We start from the raw sequence: 10,978 nt of genomic DNA, 5'->3' as shown, positions 1-10,978 counted from the left end.
CAGAACTCACAGGGTTAAAGAGTTCTGTGTGACGTCTCTTTCCTGAGGCGTGGTTAGAAACACTTAAGGGAGTGGTTTGACTCTGAGTGTTTCAGTCTGCCTCTGGTACGCTATGCGAGAGGGAGAGAATGGCAGAACTTTTGCCAGGTCTGAATTTATGCTGTTATTCTACATGATTAAAGGCTAAGAAGAAGATAAGGAACGCCTTTGTGTCTGCTCTGAATTTATTACTCACACGCTGCAATTGCTTCTCGCCGCTGTGTTCGCTCTGCTACCGGCAAGAGAGAGAGGCAGGAAGGATTTTTGGATCGGCACGGACAACAGCAAAGCTGCGCAAGCGGAAGCGTGCCAGGCTCCATGTTTAGCCTCTTTTTACACTCTAGGCCGGCATATTAGCATACTGTCCTCTCCCCCTTGCTTTTCAACATCTACATGAAGCCGCGGGGAGAGATCATCAGGGGATTTGGGCTGGGTGTTCATCAGTATGCGGATGATACCCAGCTCTACCTCTCTTTCAAATCAGAACCAGTGAAGGCAGTGAAGGTCCTGTGTGAGTGCCTAGAGGCGGTTGGAGGTTGGATGGCGGCTAACAGATTGAGTTTGAATCCTGACAAGACAGAAGTACTGTTTTTGGGGGAGAGGAGGCGGGCAGGTGTGGAGGATTCCCTGGTCCTGAATGGGGTAACTGTGCCCCTGAAGGACCAGGTGCGCAGCCTGGGAGTCATTTTGGACTCACAGCTGTCCATGGAGGCACAGGTCAAATCTGTATCCAGGGCAGCTGTTTACCAGCTCCATCTGGTACGCAGGCTGAGACCCTATCTCCCTGCGGACTGCCTTGCCAGAGTGGTGCATGCTCTGGTTATCTCCCGCTTGGATTACTGCAATGCGCTCTACGTGGGGCTACCTTTGAAGGTGACCCGGAAACTACAACTCATCCAGAACGCGGCAGCTAGACTGGTGACTGGGAGCGGCCGCAGAGACCACATAACACCGTCTTGAAAGACCTACATTGGCTCCCAGTACGTTTCCGAGCACAATTCAAAGTGTTGGTGCTGACCTTTAAAGCCCTAAACGGCCTTGGTCCAGTATATCTGAAGGAGCGTCTCCACCCCCATCTTTGCTAAGATCAAAGCAAAAAACCTGTGCAAGCTGAGAGCGCTGCGAAAAGGATGTTAAATGGAAGCTGTTAGAACTGTGCCACTTGGAACTTATTCATCTGAAAGGGGAAAAAGATTAGGAGGCTGGGAAGTGACTGATTTGAACGGAAACTTTTCCTCTTCTTTACTAAGTGGATTACAAAATACCAAATGCTGGGGCTGCCAGGACATTAGGAACTGTCAAACTGCAGAAATTGTAACTAAAAGTGGACTTGCTACTGTTAAGCATGATTGGATATAAATAAGAAAGAAACTGTTTCTTGCACCTATTATTGAAACTTTGTTGGTACTTTGGGAAAGCTCTTCAAGTATAAAGGGACACTGAAGGTACCTCTTTAATTTTTAATATTGTGTTATATTTGTATTTTCCCCTTAACTTATTGTGATGGGATGATGAGCTGCTTGTGCGTAAAAGCGTAGTCCCTCAGAGTCTGTGCAAGTTCACAAACCTCTGTCTGTGACGGAGCCCCTCAGACATGGCTCCTCTTAGTCACTTGCAGATTCCGACAGTGGTTGTTTTCGGAATCGTTTCCAGCATAACAGTTCCTTAACGGAAACACGTCTTCTGGACTCACGGCGTGACAGTTTCCGGCGAGGCGTGGGTCTCCCTATGGGAACTTCAGATACCTCCCCACTGTTCTCGCTGGAAGTGTCTCTGAGCCCTCCCGCCTGCTCGCATTCCTCAGAGATCCACTCCTCCCCCTGCTGGTTCCTGCTTCAGCTGTTGAGTCTCTTCCAGCCTCCGTGAGCCCCGCCACCACCTGTTCCTCCGATGGCAGTTCCCTGACATCCACCTCCCCTCCAGGGCCCCCCTCACCCCCTCCCGTTCCCTCTCCTCTGGGAGGCGAGGAGGTAAAACCCCGAAAAGAATCTTTTTCATCTTCAGACGTCTCGAACACTTCCCTCCATCGATCGCCGTCCCGGCTCGCTGAATCCTCCTCCTCCTCGGAATCTGTGAACCCCTCCAACTCCTCTTCTTCGTCTGTGGTGGCAAAGTATTCCCTCCGGAACCTCGCTACCGGTTGAGGCTTGCGTGGGAACCTCTGATGAAAAGTTTCTATTAAAACCTCGTCATTGACATCCTCTGCCCTGACCCAGGTGTTTTCCGACTCCGGTTCCCCTTCCCACATTACCAAATACTCTACTTGATCTCCCTTCCACCTGGAATCGAGGATCTCCGCTACATGGTAGCTTTGTTCCCTTTCTTCCATTGCTGGTCCCCGAGTGACCCTCCCTTCTCTGTCCCCTTTATACAGTGACAGCAATGACCTGTGGAAAACTGGGTGCAGCTTCATGTGGTTCGGTAACCGGAGTCTGAAAGCCACTGGATTGACCTGTTGTGTGATTTCAAATGGGCCCAATCTTTTGGGTCTTAACTTCTTACAACCCCCTTTGAAGGGTAACCCTTGGGTTGACAGCCACACTTGGTCCCCCACCCTAATGGTTTCACCTTCTCTCCTGTGTTTGTCTGCCTGCCTCTTATATTCCTCCTTGGCCCTGTCTAAGTTAAGTTGGAGCTGGCGATGGATCGCTTCCATTTCTTCTACGAACTGTTCGGCAGCTGGAACGCTCCATCTCTCCCCTTCCCCCCCTGGGAAAGCCCTGGGATGGCACCCGTAATTAGCCAAAAAGGGGCTCATCCCCGTGGACACGTTCTCCACATTGTTGTAGGCAAATTCCGCCAATGCCAACTTCTCCACCCAATCATTCTCTCTGTCATTGACATAACACCTCAAATATTGCTGGAGGATGCCATTGGCTCTTTCCGCCTGCCCATTGGTTTCAGGATGCCGGGCAGTCGAGAAATTAACCTCTACATGCAGTAAGCTCATGAGCTTCCTCCAGAACCTGGAAGTAAATTGTTTCCCTCGGTCAGAAACAACCCTCAAGGGGGCGCCATGCAACCTAAACACATTTTCTACAAACAATTTAGCTGTTTCTTCTGCCGTAACAGCATGTGAGCAGGCTATAAAGTGTGCCATTTTGGTTAACAGGTCTACCACAACCATGATGGCTGTTTTCCCTCTGGACCTTGGCAGATCAGTCATGAAATCTATGGCCACTGCTTCCCATGGTCTTTCTGGTGTGGGTAGTGGTTCTAATAACCCTGCCGGCGCCCGCCTTTCCCCTTTGGCTCGCTGGCATTGGTCACAACTCCTCACATACTCCCGCACGTCTTCCCTGACCTTGGGCCACCAAAATTCCCTGGTCACCAGCCACATGGTTCTGTGTTGCCCAAAATGCCCCGCTGTGGGGCTATCGTGCAGCTGCTTGAGTACCTTCCCCCTCAACTCTCCTTCAGGTATATATAACGCTCCCTTGTAGTACAACGCCCCGTTTCTCTCCTCAAAACCTCCAGGTTTATCTCCCTCCCTCCTGAGTCCCCTGAGTTTGTCCTGGGCGTATTCATCATTCTCCGTTCCCTCTACCAGTTCTCTTTGCCCCACCAATGCCGCCCCACACACCCAGCGGTCCTCTGGAATGACATGTCTCTCTTCGGGTGCTCCCTCCCCCTCCAAATATTCAGGTTTGCGTGAGAGAGCGTCCGCCCTAACGTTCTCTGGGCCTGGCACGTAACAAATCTCAAAGTTAAATCTGGAGAACTCCTGGGCCCATCTCAACTGCCGTTGGTTGAGCACTCGTGCCGTTCTCCAATACTCTAGGTTCTTGTGGTCAGTGCACACTTGCACCTTATGTTGTGCGCCAATTAGCAGGTGCCTCCATCTCCGAAAAGCCTCATGAATAGCAAGAAGTTCTCGGTCGTACACCGTGTAGTTCCTCTCGGATTTGTTCAGCTTTCGCGAAAAAAAGGCACACGGTCTCCACTCTGACTCCTCCTTCCCTGGCTGCAGAAGAAGCACCGCCCCTATGGCTCTGTCTGATGCGTCTGTTTCGACTCTCATCTTTTTTTGTAAATCCACATGCAGAAGTTGTTCTTCAGAGGCGAAGGCCCTTTTTAGCTCCTCAAAAGCTCGCTCCGCCTCCTCAGTCCAAACAAATTTCTTCTTACTGCTGAGACAGTCCGTAATGGGCGCCGTCAGGTGGGCAAAGTTTCGGATGAACTTACGATAAAAGTTCCCAAACCCTAGGAACCTCTGCACATCCTTCTTTGTTTTGGGTGTTTTCCATTCCAGCACTGCCTGGACCTTGCCGGGATCCATGGCCAATCCCTTGTCTGACAGGCGGTACCCCAGGAACTCCACCTCCTTGGTATGAAACTGACACTTCTCCAGTTTCACCCACAGCCGGTTGGCTAGCAGCCTGCGCAACACTTCTCTGACGTCTCTCACATGCTGCTCCTCATTCTCAGAATACACCAACACGTCATCCAGGAAGGCCACACAATTCTTGTAAAGCAAAGGCCCTAGTACGTGGTTCATCAGCGATTGAAAGCACGCCGAGCCTGCTTGTAATCCAAATGGCATAACGAGATATTCAAATGCCCCCAAAGGGGTGAACATGGTGGTTTTCCATTCATCCCCTTTCCTTATACGTATCAGATTGTACGCCCCCCTTAGGTCCAGCTTGGTAAAAATCTTTCCCTTCCGCACCCTGTTCAAAATGTCATCTATTCTAGGCATGGGAAAGGCCAATGGTTCTGACACTGCGTTTAAGGCCCTAAAGTCACACACAAGTCTCGGCTTGTCCGTGTTTTTTTTATCCACAAAAAACACTGGACTACCTCCCACCGCTCTGGACTCTCTGATGAAACCTCGCTTCAGGTTCTTGTCAATAAACTCTCTTAGCTCCTGCATCTCTCTGTCTGACATGGCGTACAGCTTGCCTGCAGGGAGCTGTGCCCCAGGGAGTAAATTGATTTGACAGTCAAAGGGTCTATGCGGGGGTAGTTGGTCAGCTTCCCTTTCGCTGAACACGTCACTGAGATCTGCGTATTGTCGTGGTACCTTCACCTTCTCCGTTACTTCCGTCCCTACTAGGGTAGCTTGGGCCCCTGCTGAACCCTTTCCCTCCTTGCAGTGTTCTAAGCAATGTGCGGAACCAAAGGAAACCACTCTCTGATGCCAGCCCACCAGCGGATCATGTAACGCCAACCAGCTCATCCCCAAAATAATAGGAGCCCCTCCCAAGGTGGCCACATTAAACGCTATCAGTTCGGTGTGCCTTGCCACCTTCATGATTATTGGGACGGTCTGCAAGCTGACTTCCCCTCCCAACAGCTCCCTGCCATCGATCGTGGTCACCTGCAGGTGGTTGCTTAAAGGGATCGTCTGTATCTGGTGTTCAGCTGCAAACTCTTTGCTCATGAAATTGCAGGAGCTGCCTGAGTCCAACAGCGCCTTAATCTTCAGAGGGTATCCGTTTTGCAACTCTAGTGACACTTCTATCACTAGGGCAGGTTTGGGAGGTTCTGGCGTGGGCACTTTCACTGCTCTTTGGCCTGGCTGCTGTGCCCCGACGGTGGCAGCCAGGCGTTGGCTTTTACTTGCTCCGATATCTCCTCCACTCCTCCCTCAACAGCTCCCACCATCCCTTGCCATTCCTTCCTCTGGGGGCAGACTCTGGCAAAGTGACCTGGCTGTTGGCAGAGATAGCATTTCCGGGTGCCTTTTCCCTCCTTCCTACCCCCTTCACTGGGCTTTGAAACTGCGCGCGCGCGCGCTGTTCCGATTTCCATCGGCTCTGCCGGCGGGAAAGCTGGCTCAGGAATGTCTGGAATGCGGAACTCCTTCCAACGTTCCCCCTTACTTTCCCGCCTCTCCAAGGCTCTCGCCTCCTGGCGCGCTCCTATGGTCAGCGCAGATTTGGTCAGCTGATCCATAGAAACCGCCCTGGGACTCCGGGAAAGCTCGTCTTTCACAGCCGAAGAAAGACCTTCTTCAAAAAGCATTTGAATGGGTTCCGCCGATAAATCCCACCCCAATCTGTGAATCAGCATGGTAAACTCAGTCCAGTACTCACGGACAGATCGGCTCCCCTGCTTGCAAGCCATTAACTATCTGCGCACCACTCCCTGCTCAATATCGCTGGAAAACATGAGATCCATTGCACGAAAGAACTTCATTGTGTCCTTTAGGACGTCATTATGCGTTGCCATCAGGGGTCGCACCCAGTCCCTCGCCCCCTTTTCAAGGTGCCCAATCACGAAAGCCACTCGCGATTCCTCGTCAGGGAATTCATCAAACTGCACATTGAGGGCATATTGCATCTCTGTTCTAAAGGCATGGTAGTCCTTGGGGTCCCCCCCCCCGAACTTCTGCACCAATCCTGGTACCTTTCTGGTGAACTGGGTGGCTTTCCCCTTCTTGTCTGCATCCTGAGCCCTTCTCTCCTCAAGCCTCGCCGTCTGCAGCGCCAGTTGGATCTCCAACGCCCGGTACCTTTCTTCCAGGCTTGGCCCTGCTCCAACTCCTGCTTCTCCGGTTCCGGCTGGGTCACTCATGATGCTTTCTCCTGCACAAACAGCTTACAGAGACTGTCGGAATGCTGTGATGGGATGATGAGCTGCTTGTGCGTAAATGCGTAGTCCCTCAGAGTCTGTGCAAGTTCACAAACCTCTGTCTGTGACGGAGCCCCTCAGACATGGCTCCTCTTAGTGACTTGCAGATTCCGACAGTGGTTGTTTTCGGAATCGTTTCCAGCATAACAGTTCCTTAACGGAAACACGTCTTCTGGACTCACGGCGTGACAGTTTCCGGCGAGGCGTGGGTCTCCCTATGGGAACTTCAGATACCTCCCCACTGTTCTCGCTGGAAGTGTCTCTGAGCCCTCCCGCCTGCTCGCATTCCCTCAGAGATCCACTCCTCCCCCTGCTGGTTCCTGCTTCAGCTGTTGAGTCTCTTCCAGCCTCCCTGAGCCCCTCCACCACCTGTTCCTCCGATGGCAGTTCCCTGACACTTATATATAGCATTTCTTATTATATGATTTGAAAAACTCCTATGCGTCTTTATTTTCCCATAATTAAGATAGCCATGCCACCCAAAACGGGTGTCATGACCTTCTAGATCTAAAATATCCCAATTTTTTAAATAAATACCAATCTTTCAACTAGAGAAGACATGAGGCTTCGTAATATAGCTTCAATTCCGGTAACCCGTAGCCACCTCTTTCTACAGTATCTATTAATATCTTATGCTTTACTCTTGGTCTTTTACCCTTCCACAAAAATTTAGAAATTTCTTTTTGCCACTTGTTGATACTGCTGGTCTTTCCTGTAATTGGAATCGTTTGGAATAGAAAGAGTAGCTTCGGTAAAACTATCATTTTAATTACCGAAATACGGCCCAGGAATGATAAATTTAACCTTGTCCATGTTTCCAACTGTCTTTTGATATCTTTCCAACAATTGGTATAATTATCTTCATATAAGTTAATATTCTTTGGTGTTATCTATAATCCTAAATACTTGATTTTGGGGTAGATTTTAATGTGTATTATTTGTTCTAATTCTGCTTTTTCATCTGGCGACATATTTTTAACTAATAGTTTTGTCTTGCTTAAATTCATTTTGAACCCCGCAACTTTACCGTAGCCATATATTATTTCCAACGCCTTTCTTAAACTCTGTTTTGGTTGCTCCGTAGTTATAATTAAATCGTCAGCAAATGCCCTCATTTTGTAACTTCTATTTCCCAGCATAATCCCTTTTATTTCTTTTTCTTCCCTAATTTGTTGACATAAAACTTCCAATGTTAATATGAAAATTAAGGGGGATAGTGGGCGACCTTGTCTGACCCCTTTACTGATTTCACACTCCTGTGATAAATTTCCATTGATTATGATGTTAGCTTTTTGTTTTGATTATATTGCTTCAATCCCTTTTATATACTGTATACCAAAATCCATATGGTGTAATAGACCTTTCATAAATTTCCAGGATACCCTGTCGAAAGCTTTTTCTGCATCTATAGCCATTAAGACTGCCTTCGTTTCTGTCGGATTCTCAGTCGCAGTGAGAGGTAACTGGCCATTCTCCAGGCATCCGGCTTGAGATCCTAGTTGACCTTCGGACTTCCAGAGGCGGCGCGAACGGCAATGGCGGTCTCATTCGCGCAGTGAAGGAGAAGCTCCCCAGAAACGGGTCGTCCGCTACGGCGAAGCGGAGACCCACACCGGAAAACCACAGGTAGAGTGAGCCTGTGGCCGTGGGACTCGGCGGGCACCAGAAACGAAGAAGGAACCCCGTAAGGGGCTCCGGAACGTGGAGGGGTGGCGCGGTGCTGTGAGTCGATCGCTCTTTCTGAGGAAGTGAAGCCGCATAGCTGCTGCCGATGAGCGCTGACCTTTTTTCCTGGAACATCCGATCTGAAAAGCTTTAACCCGTGAGTAAGAGGGATTGAAGGAATTTGAGACCAAATTAAATGTAAAATTCGGCCAATATTTTCATTTTAATCCTTGGTCTTTTCCCCTGCCAGATGTATTTCGCCAGGGTTCTCTGCCATTCTTTGCATTGTTTTAAACCTTTAATGACTGGGAGAGTTTGAAATAAGAACAGCATCCTCGGCAAAATATTCATTTTAACCACTGCTATCCTCCCTAGGAAGGAGAGTTTCATCCTCCCCCAGATTTCCAGATCTTTCTTTATTTTCTTCCATGTAACTTCATAGTTGTCCTTATATAGGTTTAAATTTTTGGCCGTAATCCACACTCCCAAATATTTCACTTTCTTAACCACCGTAATTTCCGCCCGTCGTTCTAATTCTATCGTTTCTTCCTTAGTTAGATTTTTGACCAACATTTTGGTTTTATTCTTATTTACCCTAAAACCTGCCACATCCCCAAATTCCTCAATTTTTTGTAGGGCTTCTTTTACACTATCTTTTGGGTCTTCCAAGGTCAGTACAATATCATCTGCGAAGGCTTTGATTTTGAATTCCTTCTTTCCTACCTTAATTCCTTTCACTTCTGTTACCTCCCTCAGTCTCTTATTGATTATTTCTAAAACTGTTATAAATAATAAGGGGGACAGGGGACAGCCTTGTCTAGTCCCTTTTTAAATATTAAAGTATTCTGTTGTGGTATTGTTTATCACCAACTTTGCTTTCTGTTCCTTGTATATTGCTTCTATACCTCTTCTAAATTTTCCCCCTATTCCCATCATTTCCAAAGTCTTCTTTAGGAAGTTCCACGAGATATTATCAAATGCCTTTTCGGCGTCTATAAAAACCAATGCAGCCTGTCTATCTATGTTCATATCCAAATATTCGATAATATCTATCAAATTCCTTACATTGTCCCGTAGTTGTCTCCCTGGAAGGAAGCCTGTTTGATCTTTGTGTATTTTGTTAATCAAAACCTTTTTTAATCTTTCCGCCATTATGTCTGCAAATAGCTTATAATCATTATTTAATAATGAAATTGGCCTATAGTTCTTTACTTCCATAATATCTACATCTTTTTTAGGAATCAATGTAATATAGGCTTCCTTCCAGGTATTAGGTATCCTTCCTTCTTTCAATATATTATTCATTACTTCTCCCAGCACTGGTGATATTTGATTAGCTAATATTTTATAATATTTGGCCGGAAGGCCATCCGGTCCCGGCGCCTTCCCAGTTTTCATCTTTCTTATAGCCTTCTTTATCTCCTCCTGAGTAATTATCTGGTCTAATACCTCTTTTGCTTCTTTTACAATTTGTTTCAGATGATGTTTTTGCAAAAATTGCTCTATTTCTTGTTCAGTTTCCTCTATTATACAAATCCTTATAGTATTTTTGGAATATCCTTTTTATTTCTTTTGGTTCTTCCACAATCTTTTCTCCTTCTCTTATTTTGCTAATCGTGTTTTGTTTCTTCCTTTCTCTTAACTGCCACGCTAAATATTTTCCTATCTTATTTGCGGATTCAAAGTTCTTCTGGTTCATCAGTTTAATTTTCCACTCTATCTCTTGATTAATTATTGTGGAGAATTTGGCTTGTAGTATTTTTAGATTCTGTTTTATACTCTCTTCGCTAGGATTGGCAGTTAATTTTCTTTCATTTTCCATAATCTGTGTTAAAATCTGTTCTTTCTTTTTCTCTTTTTCTTTTCTTAATTGACTGTTTTTCTGAATCAAAAATCCCCTCATAACCGCTTTTCCTGCGTCCCACACCGTCTCTATAGATGTTTCTCCATTTAAATTCCACTTAAAGTATTCTTCAATTGGTTCTATAGCCTTATTTACTATCTTTTGATCATTAAATAAGAATTCATTCATTCTCCATCTACTTGGTTTAACGTCTTTGCCTTTTAACTCAATGGAAACCGCATTATGGTCGGATATAATTCGTGGCCAGATTTCAGACTTAGTTAGATTCTGTATCAATTCCCTCGAAACCCAAATACTGTCTATCCTCCCCCAACTCTGGTTCGGATTTGAGAAGAAAGTGAATTGTTTTGAAGTAGGGTTTTTAAATCTCCATGCATCCGTCAATCCCAAATTGTTTACCATATCAAAAAAAGATCGGGGCAATTTACCTTCTTTCATATCTTGTCTTTTTGTTAACTTATCTATGTTTGGCATCGCCACCCCGTTAAAATCCCCCATCAATATCATTTTTTGTTTTTTGTTTTTTTTAAAAAATATTTTTTTATTGCTTTTTTCAGATACAGATATAAAGTCAGATATATGAAAGAAATAACAGAAAGAAGAAAAAGAAAGAAAGAAATCCATCTTTCCAGGGACTTCCGGTCGGCGCCAGCGTTTAATGGCGGTCCTTTCTCCGAGCTCCGGAGAAGGACTGCTCCGCGAGTTTGGGTCTGACCCGCTACGGCAAGCGGGGGACCCCTAAAATCACAGGCGCGGAAGCCTGTGAACAAGGAGACTCGGTGGGCACCAGAAGCGCCCCCCTTTACTGAGAAAGAGCCTTTTTAAAGGCTCCGG

Source organism: Podarcis bocagei (genome assembly GCF_964188305.1).
Source record: "Podarcis bocagei genome assembly, chromosome: W".
Taxonomy (NCBI): Eukaryota; Metazoa; Chordata; class Lepidosauria; order Squamata; family Lacertidae; genus Podarcis; species Podarcis bocagei.
This window is presented reverse-complemented; position numbering follows the sequence as displayed.